The following is a 25,874-nucleotide window of genomic DNA, read 5'->3' on the forward strand; positions in this document are numbered from 1 at the left end:
AGGAAGTCATGTTAAATCTAAATTTAACACATTCTTATGTGATTTTATGGCTCTAGTGGCCTTTATTCAGCAGCAGTTGGCAGGAAGGTGTGCCGAGAGAGAAGAGGAAGATATGCAATAAATGGTCCGAGGTCAGGTGTCGAACCCGGAAGAGCTGAATTAAGGATTAATCCTTAATTGGATCCTCTACCAATTAGCTCCAAGGTGCCCCCTAATGGGCACATTGTTTTGCCCCCACTGGAGTTCAGCCAGTGTGTGTTTCTTTTTGAGATGTCCAAATCAGGATTTTTCTGGTCCCAGCCTGGTCCATCAATGAAATCAATACCATGATTATGCTTTAAAACTCAGTAGTTCCAAAATTCAGTAAAATACCCCACTGCTCTTTATGAATACTATATTCAGCTTAGTTCATTCCTCAGTAAGGTTCCAACCTCTGCAGTGTCCATTTTTCTGGAACGCATGCAGCTGCAGTCTTCAAGAAACCCATGTCTTGCTGCAGATTATCATTTTATTCTCACCTTTTGCCAGGTAGGAAAAACAGGTTTTTTTTTTTTTTTTGGCCCTCTTGGTTCAATTCACCATATTTTCCCTGCCTACATGGCATGTGGGTCTGACTGTGATACAGTACATCAGTTTTGCAATAGTATTGATTTTTACTATATGATGATGGATGAAATGTTCCTCTGTATGAAATCAGAATACCAATCATTATCATGAAATGCAGAAAATCTGGTTATTTAACCTATTTATACTGTCAGAAGTTTTAACTTGATGTATATTTAATCTACAATGGCTCCACATAACCTAACTGCGACGTACTGATGAAAGTTGTGTAGAATACAACCGCCCATTGGTCTGTAAAAGAGTTGGTTACCATGGATACTAAACATACACTGGTGAACAGACAGTGCTGATCCAAACATACATCTCATTTCTGAGGCATGTGCCCTTGCTGCTCAGGGTGTCAAGTTATGTGACAGGATTTACTCAGATCCAAAGGGTCGTTCCAACTCCTATGAGGGAAGATATCACTTCATTGATAACATCCTAACAAAAGAAACTCAATTTTGTTTCTTTTTAGATTTTAATGTAGATTAACAAATAGTCAACAATTTTGTATCCTGAAAATAATAAAAACAGTGTTCTGCATGTCTCCAGTTGGGAGTAATGAACCCAGTGAAGCTCAGCATACCATATATGTGCTATCCTTTCCAAAAAGTCAAGGGAAAAGAAAAAATGCATTGCTCTCCTTCCAGCCCTGTTTTCTGAGCCACTGCAGCTCTTCACAGTTGTTCTTGCTCTGGCATTGTTGTTGTCACATTCTTCGCTCTGACAGTCAGCTTTGCCGCATCCCTCTCCTTATTGTGTCAGTTTTAGGCATTCTTTGAGAGACTGTCTTAAACTTGCAGACATTTGTTTTTCAGGAAGGAGGTCCCTGTCCTACGTCAACAGATAAGGATAAACAGTGTGTTGGACTGTGGAGTTTAGTATTAAAGACTTGGCATGGATCAATAGGCTTGCATTGAGATGCGGCAAGGAGGAGATAAAGAGGGGCTGCTTTTCTCACCACTGCAGTATATTGATACTCATTCCTAATTGCCAAATGTGCACTTCCAAGTGTTTGTGCATGCATATGTTGCTTAAGACGCAGCCTTAAGAGAAAACATGATTGGCATACTATGCCTTTATTAAAACTCACTTTCTGTTTTGTCCCCCCCACCCCATTTTCTCTTTTCTCTTTCTAGGTAAGTGAGAAATAAGCTGAAATTGTATTGGAAAATTAGATCAATCACTCAAAAGGTAATGTTGCTGTTAAATCTTGTTTTTCATGATGTGATGCAGCTTTATTATAAATAAAAAGCTAAACCTTTAGAGTAAATAGTTACCACACATGTTTCTGCAAAGTGCTGGGCTAACATATTGATAACCCTTTTATACATTTTGTCATTTTAGAGCCACACACTTCAGTGTATTGCTTTATGGTATAGATCATCACAAAGTAGTGCACAAATAAAACAAAAAGTGTTGCATGTATATGTATTTACCTCCACACCTTTATACTTAATAGATCCAGAGATTGAAATTTCTGGATGTTCTTCTTCAGCTAGTTACTCTGTGCAGCTTGACCAAACTTGCTATGGACTGCTTGGCTACTTCTCTAATTTATGCTGTCGTTGCCCGGCCTGTCCATTTAGGTGGATAGCCATGTCCTGGTATGGTTTCAGTTGTGCCATGCTTCTTCAGTTTTTGGTCAGTTGCTTTAATAGTGCTCCATGTGATGTTCTAAGCTTTGGATACGTTTTTATAACCTGAAGCTGCTTTAAACGTCACCACAACGTTATTCATGGCCTGTCTAGTGTGTTGGTCTTCATGCTGCTTGTTCACTATTGTTCAGTAACTGCACCTTTTTTTCTAGCAGTCTCAGAATAAAGTTGCTGAATACAAATTTATGCCACACTTTTCAGTGCAATTATGCACTGCTTTATGTCGGTTCAGATACAATATATTGACGTCTGTGGTTTAAGGGATGTGAGTACTTTATATTTATTCAGATTGCTAGCAGCACTATCTTGTCAGATCTGCCTATTATTGAGATTATGCATCTGTGGATGCTATAAATCCCATTAAGTAGTGTATTATAAGTCATTATCTGCACTGCATTTTCTTCAGACCAGTGATATATTATAGTAGATATGTTAATATATGCTAAACCTAAATACACATATAGGGACTATTTCAGGCAGCAGCCGAAGCCTCATTAATTTATTTTTAAGTTAATCACAAACCATTAGATTGCCCGTCTGTATATTGGGTCCATAATGAGCAACATGCACCTGCACTGCTTTCACCTAATGGCAGTGTTGTGTTTCACTGCTAATCTGTTTATCTAATCAGATGCCGAGGGTGGGGGGTCTATCTCATTAACTTGCAGGATATTGATTTTCTATGTTGGGGGAGAGCACGTTACAGTTGCCCGCTTCCACATTCCCAGATGGGCGGAATGCTCGTTGCCTTTCTCGCAGCTCATCAATCGATTCCGCCTCACTTCGCCTCAGCTCCAGGTTGTTGTGTTTTGCGCGTGAGAGTGTGTACGCTCACAGTCATGCCTGGATGTAAAGATAGCTAGTAAAAGAGATTGATTGCTAAGGGGCCATGTTTTGCATGTAAAGGCCGCTTGACTGAAAGACAGAGATTGATGGTGTTGAAAGTGTTTCAGTTGCCATCATTGTTTTTGTTTGCTCTCTGCTTTCAGGCAGGCTATAAAGCACCTTCTCTCCTTTTGCAGTTTGTAGCGTTCGAACACATCAAATCTTATTTTTCTGCAACAAATGCAAAATTGTACATGCACGATAAAGTTTTATCTAATCTTTTATATGTTGAGTTTTTCATCAGATGCTATTTACCTCCAGCATTTTATCCCTGCCGAGACTAAAAATTCACAAATAAACATTTAACAACAAAATGTGCGGGGAAGCAGATAAAACCCTTCTAGGGAAAAGCTATAAAATTATTGTAGCATAGATAAAAAAAGATTAAAAAGCATCTAAAACTGCCTATTAGCTCAGTTGCTCATAAATACCACAACGTATGATCCCAACAAATTTTTAAGCCATACTGACCAAAATTTTTGCATTTCTTCTCATCTGCTGCTAAGCAGTTTTGTAGTGAAAAGGTCGTTTGTCAGTTCTGTTTTTGGGAGTTTAACTGTGACAAATGTGTGGGAGTGGCCTCTTGCGTATAAAATACATCAATGTCAGTGCGTGAGTGCAATGAGAGCGGCATATGTGTTTGTGTGAGTGTGTGTTAAGTGTGTGACAGCAATGCGTCATTCTGCAACTTGCAAAGGCCCCGAAGCTCCTCTTTGGTATCTCCCATGCTGCTGTTACTGTTATGCAACTATGCTATTCTCTCACCACTGGCCCCCCTCTCGCTCTCTCCATCTTTCTGTCTTCGTCTCTCACGACTTTTTGTGTTTTTGCATGTGTATGTGTGCTGTAACTGGAGAGAGTATAGATATTTTTGGAGTCATGGTGTTTGAGTGGGATTTAAGGGATTATTTGTGTTGATGCAGAGCTCAGCATGATGTTCCAGCAGGGCAACATGCTTCAGCTCTCTTTAGTGGAACATTTTCACTTTTTTATTCTGACGTTTTATGTTCTACTCTAACTGTACATTCTTTTTGTATATATGTTCCCTCTCAGTGGATTGATCCACACCCACATCTTCTCTAAACTATACCTTCCTCCCAGTGATATAGCTGCCAACATGGTTATAGAGGCTTATTAGTACTCCCTTCACACCAGTCACTTAAAACAGCTCAGATCTACACTTTGCAGCTACTGTATTACCTGTTTTAGATATCAGAAAAAACACAGAAACTGCCATGATCCTCATCTGTTTGTGTTTTTTTGATTGCACCCACCATTTAGTTCTTTCCACCTCAGTTGAATTTATCTTCCTGTTTTCTGCCCTTGTCGGGTTCTCTGCTGCTGTTTCCCTGGCTCCTGTATCTCCTTCATGCCTGTAAATTATCATCATTTTCATATATATATATATATATATATATATATATATATCAGTACAGACCAAAGGTTTGGACACGCCTTCTCATTCAAAGAGTTTTCTTTATTTTCATGACTATGAATATTGTATCTTCACACTGAAGGCATCAAAACTATGAATTAACACATGTGGAATTATATACTGAACAAAAAAGTGTGAAACAACTGAAAATATGTCTTATATTCTAGGTTCTTCAAAGTAGCCACCTTTTGCTTTGATTACTGCTCTGCACACTCTTGGCATTCTGTTGATGAGCTTCAAGAGGTAGTCACCTGAAATGGTTTTCCAACAATCTTGAAGGAGTTCCCAGAGATGCTTAGCACTTGTTGGCCCTTTTGCCTTCACTCTGTTGAACAATAAATGATGGTCCAACTTAATGAAAACCGGATGGAATAGTATGCCGCTGCAAGATGCTGTGGTAGCCATGCTGGTTCAGTATGCCTTCAATTTTGAATAAATCCCCAACAGTGTCACCAGCAAAGCACCCCCTCACCATCACACCTCCTCCTCTATGCTTCACGGTGGGAACCAGGCATGTAGCGTATATCCATTCACCTCTTCTGCGCCGCACAAAGACACGGTGGTCGGAACCAAAGATCTCAAACTTGGACTCATCAGACCAAAGCACAGATTTCCACTGGTCTAATGTCCATTCCTTGTGTTCTTTAGCCCAAACAAGTCTCTTCTGCTTGTTGCCTGTCCTCAGCAGTGGTTTCCTAGCAGCTATTTTACCATGAAGGCCTGATTCACACAGTCTCCTCTTAACAGTTGTTCTAGAGATGTGTCTGCTGCTAGAACTCTGTGTGGCATTGACTTGTTCTCTAATCTGAGCTACTGTTGACCTGCGATTTCTGAGGCTGGTGACTCGGATGAACTTATCGTCCGCAGCAGAGGTTGGTCCTCCTTTCCTGGGGCGCTTGATGGTTTTTGCGACTGCACTTGGGGACACTTTCAAAGTTTTCCCAATTGTTCGGACTGACTGACCTTCCTTTCTTAAAGTAATGATGACCGCTCGTTTTTCTTTACTTAGCTGCTTTTTTCTTGCCATAATACAAATTTTAACAGTCTATTCAGTAGGACTATCAGCTGTGTACTGTATCCACCTCCTGCACAACACAACTGATGGTCCCAACCCCATTTATAAGGCTTGAAATCCCACTTATTAAACCTGACAGGGCACACCTGTGAAGTGAAAACCATTTCAGGTGACTACCTCTTGAAGCTCATCAACAGAATACCAAGAGTGTCCGGAGCAGTAATCAAAGCAAAAGGTGGCTCCTTTGAAGAACCTAGAATAATAGACATAGTTTCAGTTGTTTCACACTTTTTTGTCCAGTATATAATTCCACATGTGTTAATTCATAGTCTTGATGCCTTCAGTGTGAAGCTACAATATTCATAGTCATGAAAATAAAGACAACTCTTTGAATGAGAAGGTGTGTCCAAACATTTGGTCTGTACTGTATATATATATATATATATATATATATATATATATATTGCCACATATTCCAAAGTGATTCCCAGAATGCACCGAGCTTCAGGAGGCCCCACATAACATATCATTTAAAAATTCTTTAATAGATTCCGTTTTAAGTTAATAATTGTCACCAAAGTACAGCTGCTGTTACAATGTTTCCTATTTTGCCATATTTGTGTTTGTATACCACTCATGAAGTGTCCTTAGATGGATGCTACTGTATGCTCTATATACAGTCAATGATTCCCATTCCTGGTGAAATATGTACTAGCTGAATTAATTTGAAAGTAGGTCAGAGCACATCAAATGGAGCTTCTCTGACCATTCAGCATTCCGAGGTGACTAAATCTTCATCAGAGCAGACAGAGCATCTGCATAGCTTAGTATATGATTAAGTAATCGTGTTACTGCGTCATTGATTTGATTACAGTTATAGATAGTATATCTAGTGTCTCAGAGATGAGATGTTATTGCTGTAAAATATTGTATTATATAAAAAAGAATTGTGGTAGCCTGCAGTTGGTGACCAAACTGCCAATTGTAGAAGTGTTAATTTCATAAAGCTGCACATTTTAATATGCCATTGAAATACAAGATAGATACAGGGCTGCCACCAATTAGCTCTTTGTTTTTACTAATCTGTCATCAAAATTTTTCACTTAAGTGATTAAGTGACATAAATTGATTAATTTGAAAAACACAATTAACAGTTAACTAATCATTTTTAAGGTATAACATTATTTTTTTTTGTTGCAATTTTCTTTGTTGTATACCACAAAATAAAATGTCAGATTTACTGTAAACAAATATGTAAAATGTATAGATAAAATGCTATAATGACAAACATTTATAAACTAAAGCCTCTATTATTTATGTATTTCCAAATAAAGCACTGTATTCAGAAAGTCAAATAAGATGAGAATGGTTTGGAAGTACATAAAAACAGGCTTCAGTTCACTTCAGTAAATGAAAGTCCTAAGGAAATAGAAGGTGTTTCTATATTACCCTTTTCTTAAAATGTAATTTAGACTTTAATTGAAGGAACACACACTTCAGGAACACCCATACAACATGTAAATAGACACGCACCACTTGGCACACTGGACATGCCATGCTGAAGTGCACAGAGACAGGATAAACTACTAGTCCATTGGTGTAGAATCGCTGGGCACCATTGTACCTTGGAGTATCTGTTGTCAGCCCGCCTCTGCTAGTGATAGTAGTTTAACAGAAAATATGTTCATGTATTTTTTGATGTATGTATTGTACTTATCAACTGTAAGCATGTTTTATGAGTTTGATCTAAATTTGATTCATTTAGATATTAACATCATCTATACTATTAAATGTTAAGGCGGGATGCAGTAAAATAGAACAATAACACACAGACAAGAACAGCATGGAAAAATGCAGCGGACCAACAACTGTCTAACCTTAATATGCATTCTGAAGCTTTAAAAAATAATTTGTAATAGGGTTCTTTTCTGGCACATTTGCAGACCCTGGTTGTGGCTCTTGAACTGCTCGTGCGTGACACATATTCTGCTAATGTTGGTAACAAAACCTTACTGAGCCTCCAAACCACTGTTTGTTGTCACTTAACATGAGGAACCTCCATCTATCAGACAACCTTCGGACTTTGGAAAACCTTTAGAACTTGGCTCATTTCGCAGCAATCGGATACTTTATCCGACTTAAGCTACTGGTTCGAAATGGTACTGCTGCTCCAGGCGACTCATCTTACTCACAGCAGTTTGGTGAAAAACAGTTGTAAATTTTGTTCAAAATTTTAAGAAGAATAAAAAAAAATAATACAAATTATTTCTTGACTAAAAATATGGATGTCAACAGATTGTTGTGATGTCAATGATTAGTCCAAGGTGGTTAAGTTTTCTTTGCTGTTCCATCTGTTTGTCATTCATACAGTTTTCTGGGACATTCTCAACAAATGTAATGCGCCATATACTGTCTGATCTTTTTTTTAACCCTCCAGGGTTGTGGTTTCTTTATCTTGTTTCTTGGTTTCTCATGTTAGGCACACAGGTGCACAACAAGAAATAAGCACAAGGGCTCACATGCAAGCCTGCTATGGAGCACACCTGTGGAGCAACCTATGCTACTTGCATGTTTTTAACCACAGTTACGCATATGCTATACAGAGGCACATGAGCTAGTAAACGACTCTCTGTCCTTCTGTGTTCAACATCTGTTTATGCTTGAGTGTATACCATTATTCTTCACTTCAGCAGTCAACTCACATGAAAAACCTCCTCTAAAATGTCTTTGATTTCACGGCAGACTGTTTGTGAGAAATACTTTCTTATTACAGTTCCGCATTATGTCAGAAGTTCATCCAACCGACCTTAATTGCCCTCAGCCTCCCACAGATTTCTCATGAATTTAACGAACCTCGCGCAGACCACCTCTTACCCACTCTCAGATATTTAAAGGCTCTGTACACGTCTTAAAACTCTGTTTCCCTTCCAGTTACATCAGTAGTTGCAACGTTGACTCTTTAAAAATGTAGAGGAAGCCACTATTTCGTCTTGCAGTATAAATGTGTGTTGTCTCGCAGCAACCTCCCCCTGCCTGGGGTTCTGCCATGCTGACAGGTTTTGTGTGGTGATGGTGATGTTTAACTGAAAGTTTGACTTTTAAATGTCACAAGAGCCAAGGCAGCAGACAACGGTTGTCTAATACTTGGCCATGTCTGTCAGATTTGCTCAGGTGTACAATGTCCTGTGACACATGACACCTCAAATTAGGATTGTGTATTTATAAATGCTACTTTGATCGTGTTTTTAAAATGTAAGTAATTCAATTCTGTGGGTTTTAGGGTAATGTATTAGATATGCAGCCAACTTTAGTGTTTAATAAATACAGTATAGCATTTTTTTTCCATGGACTGAAAAGGTTAGGAATTAATGATCTAAGTCTGAGTACATGATACTTGAAGTGAATATACTTATACTAGTATACTGTAATTACAAGCTTACTTCTGATTATGGAATTTTACAGTTTACTTCACAGTGATTCATCGCGTTGGCAGGCGTTTTATTTATGCTCTATTGTTTTGGTTATTAAACTGAAAACAGACTTACCCACAAATCCTTTTTGTCTTGTGAAAAATGTTCTGTGTTGGGCCATCCTACACACGTATTATATGAATGACAGTGTCTCAGAAAATAATGAAATCTTACTTCTAAACTTTAAAGTTAACTTGTTTTATCTGATCATCGACACATTTAGAAAACTTAGAAACATTTTCATGGTTTGACACAATTTGTAGCGCTGGATCTCTCATCTCCATCCCACAAACCAGTGGCCAGCTGTGCTTCTCACGGTTGGGCCCTCTCTACCCGAAAACTACCTGCCTACCCCCATATTACCACCACTTACATAGGCAGGTTGTAGTTTGACCTGGAGATTGGGTTTTATCTAAACCAACAGTCCAGACTTTAGCATGAAAGCAGCAGATCTGTGGTAACCTCACAGCACAGCTACAGAACCGGCCTACTGACAATTCTGTACTGATAGCTCACAACACAATTTCACTTAAACAGGCCATCTAGAGTTCATTTTATTTAAACAGATGTCATGCAAACATGCCAACAGTACTGTGAAAAATATTTACTGTGGTTTTGCTTGTTTGTCACACCTAAATGTTTTAGGACATCCAAACATTTTTAAGTAAGACAAACATAACCAGAGTGAATGCAAAAAGCTGTATTTAAATTATGACTTTATTTTTTAAGAGAAAAAAAGCTAGTTTTATGTACAGCTGCTGCAGATATGTGTGATGCAAATCTCCTGTTCCACCACATCCTAAAGATGTCCAGTTGGATTGAGATCTGGTGACTGGAGACCAGCCACTGGAGTACAGTGAACTTACTCAAGAAACCAGTATGAGAGAACTTGATCTTAGTGACATCTTGCATTACCCTGCTAGAATTAGCCATGAGAACAGGGGTACACTGTGGTCATAAAGGAATGGACTAGTGTGCCCATATTTTTCTACCTTCAGACATAGACAAGACATACAGGTCCTTCTCAAAATATTAGCATATTGTGATAAAGTTCATTATTTTCCATAATGTCATGATGAAAATTTAACATTCATATATTTTAGATTCATTGCACACTAACTGAAATATTTCAGGTCTTTTATTGTCTTAATACGGATGATTTTGGCATACAGCTCATGAAAACCCAAAATACCTATCTCACAAAATTAGCATATCATTAAAAGGGTCTCTAAACGAGCTATGAACCTAATCATCTGAATCAACGAGTTAACTCTAAACACCTGCAAAAGATTCCTGAGGCCTTTAAAACTCTCAGCCTGGTTCATCACTCAAAACCCCAATCATGGGTAAGACTGCCGACCTGACTGCTGTCCAGAAGGCCACTATTGACACCCTCAAGCAAGAGGGTAAGACACAGAAAGAAATTTCTGAACGAATAGGCTGTTCCCAGAGTGCTGTATCAAGGCACCTCAGTGGGAAGTCTGTGGGAAGGAAAAGGTGTGGCAGAAAACGCTGCACAACGAGAAGAGGTGACCGGACCCTGAGGAAGATTGTGGAGAAGGGCCGATTCCAGACCTTGGGGGACCTGCGGAAGCAGTGGACTGAGTCTGGAGTAGAAACATCCAGAGCCACCGTGCACAGGCGTGTGCAGGAAATGGGCTACAGGTGCCACATTCCCCAGGTCAAGCCACTTTTGAACCAGAAACAGCGGCAGAAGCGCCTGACCTGGGCTACAGAGAAGCAGCACTGTTGCTCAGTGGTCCAAAGTACTTTTTTCGGATGAAAGCAAATTCTGCATGTCATTCGGAAATCAAGGTGCCAGAGTCTGGAGGAAGACTTGGGAGAAGGAAATGCCAAAATGCCAGAAGTCCAGTGTCAAGTACCCACAGTCAGTGATGGTCTGGGGTGCCGTGTCAGCTGCTGGTGTTGGTCCACTGTGTTTTATCAAGGGCAGGTTCAATGCAGCTAGCTATCAGGAGATTTTGGAGCACTTCATGCTTCCATCTGCTGAAAAGATTTATGGGGATGAAGATTTCATTTTTCAGCACGACCTGGCACCTGCTCACAGTGCCAAAACCACTGGTAAATGGTTTACTGACCATGGTATCACTGTGCTCAATTGGCCTACCAACTCTCCTGACCTGAACCCCATAGAGAATCTGTGGGATATTGTGAAGAGAACGTTGAGAGACTCAAGACCCAACACTCTGGATGAGCTAAAGGCCGCTATCGAAGAATTCTGGGCCTCCATAAGACCTCAGCCGTGCCACAGGCTGATTGCCTCCATGCCACGCCGCATTGAAGCAGTCATTTCTGCCAAAGGATTCCCGACCAAGTATTGAGTGCATAACTGTACATGATTATTTGAAGGTTGACGTTTTTTGTATTAAAAACACTTTTCTTTTATTGGTCGGATGAAATATGCTAATTGTGTGAGATAGGAATTTTGGGTTTTCATGAGCTGTATGCCAAAATCATCCGTATTAAGACAATAAAAGACCTGAAATATTTCAGTTAGTGTGCAATGAATCTAAAATATATGAATGTTAAATTTTCATCATGACATTATGGAAAATAATGAACTTTATCCCAATATGCTAATATTTTGAGAAGGACCTGTAGACATTTCCATCAACACATTTGCCGCATGATATTATCTCCTATTCAGACCACACTCTGTAAATTCAAGAGAAGATAGGCAAATATCCCAGTGGATCAGCACTTTCTGAGAAATTCAGTGTACCTCATCTGGCACCAACAACCATGCCTTACTGAAACTCACTTAAACTCCCATTTCCACTATTCTGATGCTTTGTTTGAACATTCGTTTGAGCAAACAATCTTAATCACACCCAAACTTATAAATGCATCAGGTTCCTGCAATGTGATTGGTTGATTCAAATGTGTTAAGCTGTCAAACAGGTGTACCTGACAAAGTGTCTGATGACGTATGTTATTGTTGCTTTTGGAAGGGGTTTTATTTTTTATGGAATTGGCAAAGAGCAACATAGGGTGGAAAAAATATATTCATACAACAAAAAGAGTCAAAATATACAACAACAATGTGTTGAACAAATTTGGACTTCAGGTGAACAGTGTTTTGAGTTTCAGGAGGATCAAAAGAGGAACAATATCAGTATGTGTATGTCCCATATGTGAAGCAGCCCATGCTTAGAAAGATAAGAAGCCTTATATGTCAAGTCCTTTACAAATGTATTAGTATGTGATCTTTTTTAAAAAAGGAAAACAAAAGGTTGCAACATGAATGGTCATTGTTCTATTGCAACATAAAGGGATCCAGTTGTCTTACAAAATTTCTGAATAATCATCTGGGACACTGTACCAAAAATGTATCTATGCCTTAAACCCTGTATTACAAATGTGTGCATCTCCCATGCATTCCCTCTGGCTATTCTACTGGACATTTTTTTCAGCTTGGTGGTGTATGATGGACAACCCAAACCCTTTTACCCAGGCAAATTTCCAGACAATGAATGCAGCATGTGAAAACATAGACGAATCAAGGCCGGATTTGACACGCTGAAGGATTCGTTGCTCATTACTTGGCAAGAGAAAGGATTGCCTGTCAAGTAGCTGAAGTCATGGAGGTTGTTGTGCTGTGGCTTTGCTTCTCTACATACATTTTTTTTAACTGTAGGAATGTGATTGCTGAGTAGTTTTTTCATGCATTGGATAACTTTGTTGTATAACATGCTTTTTTTAAAATGTTAGATAATATAGCTTTGATCACATTCATCATTCAACAAAGCCACGGTTATAAGAGCTTGAATTGAATTCTGGAGCATTTCCTACTGTTTAAAGAAAGGATGGAAGTATACTAAATTAAATGTAAAGGACATTTGAAAATTACCCACATACACTGTCAAAGATGAAACAGAAAGTCTTTGTTTCCAATCTCAAACTTTATCCTTGGTTTACTCTTTAATTTGGTTGAAAGTTTTTTTTCTTCCCTTTTTCAGCTTGTTTTTAATCTATTTGTCTTCCTAATGTTATAAAGTACTGTAACCCAGCAGTGTGGCATTTAATTTGCACGCATTTTTGTTAGCTGCAGCGTATTTGCTTGTTTTTTTGCCATATCCAAACTGAAATACTAGCCAAATATTTAAACATTAGTAGTAGTATTTGCAGAAACTCTGCAGTTTGCAGAGGGAATACACCATTTTCAAGGTGAAATCCCTACACATCCTGCAAACCTCCCTATAACATGTAATTACTTCAGCAGGTTAATGTCAGACAAATCTCCCACAGTGCTCATTCCTACATGCTGCTCCTTTTTTATAATTCATGCCCCTTAATGGGGTTTAGGGCAGCCTCTGAAAAATAAAGAAAGTCACTTCTATATTTGTTTGATGCAGATCCATGTTGTTCTTGTGTCTTATTTCTTTCTCTCTGAAATAATGTTTCTTGTTTGGCTTGAACCACTGTAACTGTTTAAATTTGTAAATGACCATCAATCTGCAAGATTGAAATACTTCAAATTGTATACATGACTGATCTTTTGTGAGTTTTACTACTGCACTGCAATGTGAAGGTTGTAAAAGCTAGTACAAACATATGTGTCTTGGAGTAAATAACATTCTAGCATTGCCTTTCTATGCATCAGAAACTGTAGCTTAGCTGTGTGATCTCAAGTTAACTAGGGTCCAACAGATTATTTGGAAATGTTGCCAATGATGACAACAAACAACTTATACACCTAACATATTTTACCTAATCTCATGCTACACTATGACTAATCAAGCTAATTTCACTACTTGGGGGAGTCATAGACTGAGTGTAGGCAAAATGAACTACCATCCCCAGATGGTCAGGTGATGATTATGTATGGCGGAAAAAACAGGAAGGTGAAACAGGAAGGGAACACATTAAAGTGTTCGCCCTTCATCCCAATCGACATTCACTATACAGAACAGGAGTGGATAATTAGTGACACGTATTTTTAAAGACATGGGTGGACTTAATGTTTCAGAAAATGATTTAGTGATGTTTGCATACATGTTTAGTATGTTTTTAGAAAGGCCAACATATGTGGTAGAAATCAAACAATGACAAGATCAGTTTTTTTTTTTTTTTTTTTTTTAAACTTGTTTAGCTCTGTTTGTGTTCTTCATCTCCATGCAAATATTGTTTTGGTGATTTGCGGCTCAGATTTTAAAAAATTTATTCAAAAATAAATAAATAAAATGTCAGAATATTAATTAAAAATAAAATAGCAATAACCTTTACTTTTTTTACATGTTGCTAGCAATGTTGTCGAAAAAACTTCTAAATGTGTCCAAAGGTCTGAGAAGACAATGTAAACTGTATGAAAACGTATTAGGTGAATTACTAAGAAACCACAGAATCTTCTTCCTTTGAATTTTGTATTATAGTTAAGTTTGGTGTTATCACCACCCACTGGCATAGCATGTTTATTTTAGTGTTTTTCTTTTTTTAATTCTTCCTAGGATGGAGACTTGTTTATGTCATACAAAAAGAAGATATGTTTGTTTCTCTTTAATATAATTTCACCAAAGTTAAAACAGACATGCCTTTGAGGTTTGCAGTGACCGCTACCGTTAAGCAGTGGTCTTGACTGTGTCTACGGTTATTTTAACACATTGTTTAAATAAAAGTATTTTGCATGTAGTCCATTATCTGTTGATATTTGTGGCCACACAAATGTATTAAATTTCGTTTTGCCTACATATCAAATTGTTTCCTTTCAAAACTTTCCCTCAGGTATTGTACTGTTCTCACTCAAAACTCTCAGTCAAAAGCTCTCACACTTGGCTGCAAGTTCAACCTACTTCACTCTCAAAATTGCTTTTCTGCTCTGACGTTTGAGGCCTCATTTACAAATATCTTCTCCTCATGTTTGAATTATTCTCCAACTTCATCTACCAAAGAGGGAGCCACACTCGCAAATCTTTTCTCCTATGGCGCTAATTATTCCTGCTCTTTTTTGGGTTGTGTGTGTACTGTGATAACCCTATCCTGTCAAAATTCCAAGCTTTAGAATGACTTTTATTCCAAAGTCTTCTTCTTTGTGCCCCTGTTTTCTACTCTCAAATGTTAGCTCTTTAATCAGGGTCCCAAGAGGAGAATAATAGAGATTGCCATATTGTCCTGCTATACATGCAACTAATAAACTCAGTGAAGTAACATTTTGACCATTTTTCTGCATCCAGCGCTGTCCCATAGATGTAACTCAAATACTCAATAAACAGAGAATAGAGACCTAAAGGAGCTACATTACTAACTGCTCTCTTATAGTTTTGCATTTGAGGGGTGGATTCTTTACCTATATTCATTAAATACTGTCTGTATCCTCTTTCATAACAAAATGACTTAAATTTTCATTGTAATGGTGTAATTGGTAGGTGGCTCATCCGGAAGTGGACTATTCAGGATTTTGAATTATTGCCAAGATTTGGATTTTTTTTTTATCTGAGAGTGAAAATAATGAATTGTGTCACCATACAAAATTAGCACACATATGCTGCAAACTTTAGAGCCACTTGACCCTCCTGTGATAGACAGTGACGCACATAGATTAAGTATTTCATAAATTATAATAATTGAAAAAAAATAGATCAGACATTTGAGAAAATTTCACATATCTTTCTAGGTGTAACTTAAATATCTTTTCAGATGAAAGAAATTAAATACACACAATAGGCTTTCTCTGTTACAAAGTAAATAATAAATAAAAATGCATAGTAATGAATGCATCAATTTCATCCCAACGCATATAAAACCATAAAATTGCCAAATGCTAAAGGAGTGATTAGCTTTGTTTTCAATTCCTGCAGCTCTTGATAAAAAAAAACGAAACCTTAATTGAAAAACCAACAACCCAGAGCAAGACCCTAACACTCTTCTACTTTACTCATTACGACCCACAGACTTATGTTTTCCCTTGAGCCCACGATAATCAACGAATCACCGCAGGTCATCATTGGGTCATACAATTCCTCAGAGGAGCACCTAATCACACCCAAATATGCACTGGGTTCATCCAGTGCTGTGATTAAGGTTCAGACTAGTCAGACAGTCCAGGGGGAGCCAGTCAAGTGCTTTGGCAGCAACAGTGACACAACAATGGTGCAATGCAGGAAAAGTCTATTTTTGGAGCTATTGAGCAACAGAGCTGAGACCATGGTTAGAAATGGAGGGTATGTCGATTATTTAATGGCTTGCTTTCAGTTGTTGATTGTGCATGCAAAGTACTCCTACAAACCTTAATTTGTGCAACACATTAATAAAAAGAATTGATCCAGTCATTGCTTTGCATCTGTTGGATCGTTTTGGCTAGAAGCAATGTCCTCACATATAAAACATGACATCTACAACAGATGGAAAATTAGGAAATTAGACATGAACAGTTTATTATGAAAAGCTATTATAGAGGTGATTAATATGTACCAGGACAACTAATGGGCCAGAAAATTCAATCTGATCCTGTTTTAATCTGGCACATTTATCATAAGTTTGTATCAACGAATAAAATTACATTTGCATCACATATTAGATGCACTGATATTCGTAAAAACAAAGTAAAACTGCATGTTTATAAAAAAAACCTAAACATGCTGCAGAATTTTTAAACTTATAGTGAAACTAATATATACATTAATTAAAAACTTAATAATATATTTTAAGCATTTATTTCTGTTAATTTGAGGTAATTATAATATTAAAGCAGCAGAAAAATAAATACCACCAAATGTCAGTCTACTGAAAGACTGAATGTTCAGTAGTAGGTATGGGTTTCTATTGCATGAATTACTACATCAATGCGGCATGGCATGGAGGCGATCAGCCTATGTCACTGTTGAATTGTTATGAAACCTTGCTGTCTTAGCTTCAGGACTGGCTACTAGAAGGAATGGGACAGTTGTAGCTGATTACAATGGCAGAGGCAGAGTGAAAAAAAAAAAAAACCCCTGACTGGAAATAAACAGAAATCCAAGGACACAATCTAGCCAATTTAAATTTTAAAAAAAGTAGCAGTACATAAAATGCACCATAAACAGAACAAGTAAGAAACAAAACCTAAAGGAATGGACTAAAGCACAACCTGGAAAACCTAATCAATCATGATCAGAGGCAGGAAACAAAACAAAACTTGAATACCTACGAGTCATGACACTACATTTTTCATTGGTGTCCTTGCATACAACACTCTGTGAACAATAATCTCTTGTGGCTAACTCTTCTTGTTGGTGTCAATGACTGTCTCCTGGAAAACTGTGAAGTCAGCATTCTTCCTTTTATTTTTAAAGCCCAACATGACTTTGATGTAACTTTTTTTGAATTGAAAATACCTTGTTATTGGTCTTATATTATAAAACAATTTCTGAGAAACAAATTTATAACAAATTTTGATGAATTTTCTCATAAACTATGTCATAATCTTCAGAATTAAGAAAAAATAAACAAATGAAATATATTACTCTATATGTAATGAATCCATGAGTTTTCCTTTTTGAATTGAGTTATTAAAATTAATAAAGTTATTGCTGAGTATTTGTTCCTTCCTCAGCAGCAGGCTGTTCGAGCAATAATGAGGCCTTAAATTACAAAGACAAAAACTGACTGATGAAAAGTGAAATTTTATGACACTCTAACTCCTGGAGTGTCAGGCTTCCAAAATGCATTCACTCTACCGCGTGAGTGGCTGAGCTTATTTGATGGCCCAGGCACAAAGCTCTCATTCAAGTGTGCACAGGAGCATTTACACACTGATAGCAACAGATCCACAGCACAATGCTGACAATTGACAGAACACTTGATAATTATTGTCATCTTTAGCCCATACTCGCACATTCACAGGTCTCTGACAGCTTCTAATCGACGAGCAGGGTCACTGTCCCGGCCCATTCAGCCGATCCGTTGCCAAAAAGTCAATGAGGCTCAGCAAAATTTCAACAAATGCTTCACTGCGTAAGAACTGAAGACATGTTCCACTGTGATTCACAGTGCCAAAACAAATTTAGATTAAAAGAATAAGATATTATAACATTGCCTGTAATCTGCATAACAATGCTTGGAGTGTCACTAAAAATGGGCAAGCCTTTAATTAATGCCAGATAAAAACATTCGCCTTTTAACTGCCAGATTTTCCTTCTTAGCATCATAACTTCTCAGACATGTGCACAGAAAGCTGCAAAGTTGTTTTATTGTTTCCATTGTAAAACCAATTAAAACATATTGGTTATCCAGCACTGAAAATTCTAAGCTAAGACTCAACAGCTTGTGGTTTTTCAGTGCGTCATTTGTCAACACGCCTCTGAATGCTGTGACGCCAAGCTGTGGAATACCAGCAATGCAATTGATCCTGTCTGCAGTGACTGTTTTGAAAACATGCTCAAAGTTTTTACCAACTCCATACAGAATGTGATGAACAAATGGAGCAGCAGCTGACATTTTGAGACACATTTACAGTAAACTTGTAGAAATACATCAGAGTCATGGAGAATTACTGAAAGTGATTGATTTTCGTTAAAGTAATGAAAATAAACAATTTGGTTTGTTATAGTTGGATCACTTCATAAACTTTAAATTTACATTAGAAGTTACTAAGTATGCAATATATTCTGTTGAACTACTGAAACTGAATTCAATTTTTAAAATAGATTTAAAATGGAAAATAGTTTAATTTTACATCATAAAGGTCCTACAAAGACTCCTGTTGGCCTACATAACCAGACAAGCACATATCAGGACCCCCTGCATTTTGCTTATCGCCATGAAGTTAAAGATGCAGTTATAAACCTCCTTCAACAAACCCACTGTCATCTAGACAAAGCAGCGCTGTCAGGATCAGATTCTTTGATTTCTCCAGTGCATTTAACAGAATTCAGCCTGATTTGCTTTGTCAGAAATTCTAGAAGACTCAGACTTTTCACTATCTACACCTCAGACTTCCAGTACAAGACAGACTCCTGTCATCTGCAGAAATACTCATACTTCTGCAGATTGTCGGGTGTATTACATATGGGCAAGAGGGTCAGTGCAGAGAGCTGGTGGACCACATTGTGGCATGGTGTACAAACAATTATCTTGAATATGAACAGAACAAAAGAGATGATTGTAGATTTTAAGAGAAACAGGAATAGATTTAACGCTATTTCTATCATGGGAGAAGAAGTGGAGGTGCTGGGCCTTTGGTGTTTGCAGCAAGATGCTGCAGATCTTCTATAAGTCTGTTGTGGAGAGTGTGATCTCTTTTGCCATCATCTGTTGGGGTAGCAGCATCAGAGCCAGGGACTTAAAAAACTAAATAAGCTCATAGTGAAGGCTGGCTCTGGGCTGGGGATTGCTTTGGCCCCTCTGGAGATGATTGGGCAAAGAAGGATTCTTCATTAAAAGAATAACATCACGGACAATACTCAACAACCTCTTCTCTAGACTGTCATGCAACATGTCATACAACAGATTTTCTTCAGTCAGAGGTTTCTTCAGATCTCCTTCCTGCCCACAGCCATCAGCATCTACAACTCTTTTAAGAAACTTGGATCATAATTTACAACATTTAAGTTCCCTTTGGGAATAAACATATTTTTGAATTGAATTGATGTAGAATTTTACATTTTATTAGCATTATTTGAAATGGTATTGTACAAAATTTTCCTAAAAAGGTGTCATTGAAAATGACAAACTGTTGTCATACGTACCTCACAGGTCTTTCACACCAAACCTTTGGAACACTTTGTACCATGCCAGATTCCTGTTTTTGGAGCAGGTCAAGCCAGTGTGAACCGATCCCGTCCCTTGAAACAGATCAGAAAACCGTATCCTGGCACGGTTACAACTACTGGTCTTGGCGCGGTTTATCCAGATCCTGGAACAGTTCACCTGCAGTATGACTGAATGTTGGGCCAGTGTGCCAAAAGAAGGTAGAGAGGATGTAACGTAACAGCAGTGAAGTAGACTAGAAGAAGAAGAATCAGAGAAAAAACAAAGCAAACGCGCAAATCCAAAGACGAAAGAGTTTGAAAATGTCTCTGGCAGCAACATGGAATAGTGGAGAGGTGCAGGTGCACAACTGCATTTGAAGGCCAAAGCAGTAACAGAAACCCTGATGAGACAGACTTTTTCCTTTGTGTTTTTTTCTTTCCCTGAAAAAATCCATTAAAACTACATGACTTTGTTTGGTCCAGTCTAAAAAGATCTCTGTATGAAAGGAAACTGGGCCAACTGGTGTGAATTCTTTCCATTTTTACTAATCCCTGGATCGGACCAGCAGTGTGAATGCATCCTAATATTCTGTAAGGTCAATCTGGGGAATACTAAAGAAGCGACAATCTCCTTTTTTTGAAAACTTTTGTTCAGTAGGTTCTTGCCAACTCCACAAATAATGTGATAAACTAAAGGAGTAGGGAATGACAGAAAAAGGTTGAATAACTCAAGGATTGTTTTGGTAAAATAATCTACAGGGGTATATCATTCAATTAAATTATCATCAAGTTAATTTATTTAAGTAATTTAGGTCACATGTTGAAACTCCTATTTTAGTTATTAGGCAGAAAGTGAGATATTTTAAACATTTATTTTTGTTAATTTTATTAATTATAGCTTACAGCTAATGTAAATGATTTGAATGTTGTCTTGAAACACTAATTGACACCCTCCCGAATGGGGTTAAGGTATATACTGTAATTGCTAAAAAAGATGGCGATTCACAGAGTGCTGTATGGAGGTAAATAGAAAATTCTGTAGAAGTAAAAAGTGTAGTAGAAAAAGGTGCAAACACAACAGGAATAACCACAGCCTTTAAAAGATCACGAAGCAAATCCCAGTCAAGAGTTTGCAGAGATTTACAAGGTGTGGAAGAAGTTGGATTTTCTGAGTTATTGAGTTCTGATGATTTCCCATTAAACAAGTGGCATAAATACTGTTGTAAGTGATCAATTTGTGAAAATTGTTTAGACACAAGAAATGGGGAGAAATATATTGTTGTCTTCCTCCAAAAAGTAACTCCCATTGTTTTCCTGCTTCCAACTCGAATGCTCCCAACTCATATGTCATTCTGAGCACATGTATCTAGAACAAGTGTCACATTCCTCTCCTCAACCAACAAAATCAGATGCCTTACTTGGACTAAGGAGGTATTTTATTTGGAAATCAAGGTCCCAGAGCTTGGAAGAAGACTGGAGAGGCACAGCATCCAAGGTGTTTGAGTTCCAGTGTGAAGTATCCAAAGTCAGTGATGAGTTGGGGGACCCGTGTCATCTGCTGCTTTCAGTCCATAGTGTTTTATCAAATCTAGAGTGAGCAAAGCCATCTACCAGGAAATGTTAAATGCTTCCAGGGCAGATGAGCTAGCACCTCTTAACACCACTTAACACCTCTGCTCTGCAGAGGTGTTCTTCTCTGTGCCATTCTGTATCAATGCTGAAATTAATGAAAAAGGACCATTGACCATGTATTGAGAGCATATACTGCACTGTACATGGACATACGTTTTATCTGAGCAGACGTCATTGTACTAAAATAATTTTTATTGGTCTTTTATAATACACCGCATTGCCAAAAAATCCCAAAAATTTGGATGACCTTACTCACATAATATTTAAATACACATTAAAATGTGTTTACTGAAACTTACTGTTGAGATACAGGTTCATTTGAGTTAAGCTGTGATGATGTTTTTTATTCAAATCACATTCACTGTGATTAGATCTAAATAGTTTAATGGATGGATTTATACGTTTATGTGTGGATTTATTTTCCTGGCAATAGATAAGCATGCACAACATAAAAAGCATGGCAGATACCTTAGATCAAGTATGTTTAATAAAACTTTGTTCTGTTACTTTGAGGATGGGACTTGTGCTCTTTGTGACATTCGGATTTAGTCTTTTTTTCACACTGATCAACACATGATACTTAACATATGGAGTTTTGACAAAAATTCAGAATAAAAGACTCACCTTCACCGCCCGCTCCTTCCAATGACTCTTCTGTGCGTCTCCCTGCCATCCAATCAGCATCCTGTCTGCATGACTCTTCATCCAATCACCTTTCGACGCCTCGCGTTTAAAGACCTTCAGCCATGTACATCCTCGCTTGTCAGCTGAGGTCATCCCTCCTCCACCACACCTCCACCATCTTCCTTCCCATCTCCTCCCAGTTTCCTCGCTCCCTAGCTGCCAATCCACCACCAGTGTCGGATCAGGGGGAAGACATCTCTAAATCTAAACCTTAAAAATGTACATCTTAGCTCATGACATTCTCAGCATTCATGTCTTCCTCCCAGGTCCGAGCGCCAAAGAAATAACCATGTAATCACTTATCATTAAAACTTTTCTAATTGCCATCCTTTTCCTTGTGAGTCTTTTCAGATTGAATTAGTATTTTAGTAGCCCTCATTTAGACCCGAAGGTCTCTAGTAAATTTTGACCACATTTAGGAGGCTACAGTTACACATTCTCAAACAAATTTAGGTCTAGGCCATTCTGACGCTTCATTATGTTTTGCTCTATACCATTTCATTGTAGATCTGGTTGTATGTTTAGGGTTCATTTTGCATGTTGGCCAAAAAGGTTTAGGTTTTGTCTCATCTGATCAGAACACCTAATATTTCAGGTTAGCCGTGTCTCTTCCAAGGCTTTTGGCAAACTGCAGAGAGATATTCTTGAAGCTTTGTTTAAAAAAATGTAACGATCTGCTTGCAAAGGTCAGATTTATGGAATATGACTATTTGTGCTGTCAACACATTATTCTACTTGATCTAAAGTACTTTTGCAAGGCACAAATATTTGTACATATATTTTGCTATGACATATTATGAAAAATACCCACCAAATAAATATTGCAAATGTTTTGTCTTATTTTTTAGAGTACTAATTGATTAAGTTGAGCCTCCTATTTTCCATTGTTTTAAACTAACATCAAAGTACTCAGATGTGTACCTCATTTATGAATCAGAAAAGTCCATCTAAATGTGCATAACGTACAGTATGTTTTCTACCTACACCACCTGCAGCCCATGCTGAGTTGTAATGTACAGTTTTCCCCTTCTCCTCCGGCTTTTGGCCCCCTTTGAAATCAAAGTGCCAGAAAAACCTCTCCACTCGATGATCGAGTAATTTTTTTTCTCCACTTAAACATTCTTCACATTTTACAGAATGGCCCTTGAAGCCACCATGTCCTTATTAGAGGAGGGGATCTAATTACAAATATCTGATTTGAAAGGGGGGAGAGGGGGAGTTAACCTTTGCTGAAATGCCACTGCATTACCATCTGTGAATGGCAAGGAGGAGGACCAGGCTTGAGGCATTTCCACTGCAACATGCAGAATGATAGGCAGTTTTTCATACCTCAGGGGAATAATTGCATGAGGATTTGTTTTGTCTCAGTCTCTGTAGAGACTTTATTGACTGTTTGATAAGTAAAAATGTAAGATTTTTTATACCAGTGTGATGATGGAGTGGCTAGAGATTCTAGGTACAGTAGTTCTAGGTTGCTGAGATTGATTTATCCTCCAGTCATGAACAGTAATTTGATAATGTGAATAGTTTTAATAGAAACTGTAATGATTTTGTGTTGCAGATTGTATGTGTCATTTAAAGGATTGCATACATAATGTTTTGTTTCGCAAATAGCAGGAGGTGCCACTGTCATGTTATTGCTGCTGGGCTAAGCTGGACTAGTTCCTGCAGAGGCTGTTCAAGTCTGTGTTCTCAGGACGATCGATCTGCCGAAAAATAAAGAAAAGTGCTTTGCTAAATGTCAGTACACATGGAATCGATATATACTTGTGCCGCTGTGTAATCTGGCCCTTCCCCCTGAGTCCAAGCTACACAGACAGACCACCAATGTAATGGAAAAGGCCACCCTGATTGGAATATGATGTAATATTTTGTGGATGGAAATAACAGCCGATGTGCTTACAAGCTGGGGTCACAGATGATCATACATTAATACTGTTCCAGGACTTTATGGTTGCAATACAATATCATGTAAGATGTGTTGGATACCATAATGTTGTTTCAAGGCTGCTTTGTTCTTTCGTCATAGCTGCGTTTACATTTATTGTTCATAAATCTTTCATTGTGCTGTTGCATCCGTGCTGTCACTCCTCTATCTTCTTGTCTTCACTCACTTTTATCTTGCTCAAAAGACGCAGACATGAAGATCCCCCAACTTCTCTCTTTCTCTTCCCATCTCTCCTGCATCTTCCTCCTGCTTGCTTTCTTTGTCCTTTGTTTGCTTGCTAGAATTTTCCCTCGGTTGACTTTTTTCTTCTATCCTCTGGTCTCACGCAGGTTGCAGGATGAGTCGTGACAGCTTACAAGTGTTGAGCAGAACAAGGGGCAACAGCAGTTATGCAATACTACACACAGGCATACACTGTGTACACCTAGCTTGTATGCAAGTTGTCTAAAATAATATGATCTGAGAACCAGAAAGAGAAGTTGTTTTTTTACTTTTTAAATGGATGTAGTTATTAGGATGTTTTGTCACTGATATTGTGTCAGACTAGACACTGGCTGATGCAAAGTTATTGTCTGATGCATTGTTAAAGTTGTATATTGAAAACCATAATTACACTTACTCAGACACCAATAGTGTTCAGGATGCTGCAGTTTCTCCTATTAATGTTTATTGAGAGTGGAGTTTATCAAAACTTGACCAGATACTCTGTCCTCATGCCAACAATGTTTACACTCAGAGCTCTTTGTCAAAGAGCTTGGATATTGTTGGCATGTTTATTCTCTGTTTTGAAATGTCCTGTTGATGATTCTGCTCATAGCATATTTTAGTGGACTACCAGTTAATTACATGTAGACAACATTTCCAAAAAAAATAATCACCTACTTTGTGCTTTGCTTTTAAGTTGGTAAAATATAGTGACTAGTATCAAAGCTGAGCTAAGTGCAGCTTCATCTACAGAAACAGACGCGAATGGCCGAAATGCATGTTGACATCAGAGGTCAGAGGAGAATGACCAAACTGGTTTGAGATGACAAAAGGAAACAGTTAATATAATAATATTATATCAGATTGGAAAATTGGCATCATGGATGTGCAGCTGACATATCTGCATCTGTGTGATGCGTCATTGACAAAAATATTGACAAAAATCTTTGAGGAATATTTCTGAGATCTTGTTGAGCCTGTACCTCATGTAATTAAGGCATCTCTGCAGGCAGAAGGAGGTACATCTTGACACTAGTAAGGTATGCATTATAAAGTAGCTTTTAGGTGTGTAACAGTTTTGAGCGGTGCAAAAAAGGCAGTCATTGTTAGAAATTGTTTGTGCAAATTGCTATCATGCATCTCACTGTTGGTGCGGCTGAGATGCCCGCAGACATCAGAGCAACAACAAATATCAACATCTCAGTTTTGTGGGGGGTTTTGTATTGTCAGTCAACTCAGCTCACATTGTATTTTTTTCTGCCCTAGCTGTAAAATCTATCTGCTATAACTGCATGCATACCCCCCAAACTGACTCTTTCCTGTCTTAATTTTCCACACAGTTTACCTCCTTGACCACTACCATTCATGGTGGGTGTAACCGAAAGGTGCAGATTTATACAGAGGTTGGTAAGGGGCCAGTGGTACGTTTGGCAGCGGTTGAGAAGCTGCTGACGTGAATGCTGGGCAGGATGTGTGCAAGTAGCAGTGCTGGATCCTGTTTTGCAGACTACAGACACTGGAGCTTTGGCTTTAAATGCGGAAGACACACGCCGAGACACAACCTTAGAGTGTTAACCTCAACCTCGACTCTTAACATCTTTGCCAATACCAGTCTCATACTCCACACGCCCGTGGAGAGGAGTGCACACAAA

General features: G+C 38.1%; 1 protein-coding gene across 8 annotated transcripts in view; it reads left to right on the forward strand.

The window, feature by feature from the left end:
• Positions 1-25,874, forward strand: part of pde4d (phosphodiesterase 4D, cAMP-specific) — a 255,431-nt gene that overhangs the window by 164,771 nt on the left and 64,786 nt on the right. Inside the window, exon 3 of one of the 8 annotated variants that reach the window (XM_047381204.1) lies at positions 1,746-1,800. The exons of the other annotated variants lie outside the window; for them this stretch is intronic. The gene's annotated coding sequence lies outside the window, so the exon portion shown is untranslated. The remainder of the gene's footprint in view (positions 1-1,745; positions 1,801-25,874) is intronic. 8 annotated transcript variants of the gene reach the window in all.

Source organism: Girardinichthys multiradiatus, chromosome 12, assembly GCF_021462225.1.
Source record: "Girardinichthys multiradiatus isolate DD_20200921_A chromosome 12, DD_fGirMul_XY1, whole genome shotgun sequence".
Classification (NCBI taxonomy): Eukaryota; Metazoa; Chordata; class Actinopteri; order Cyprinodontiformes; family Goodeidae; genus Girardinichthys; species Girardinichthys multiradiatus.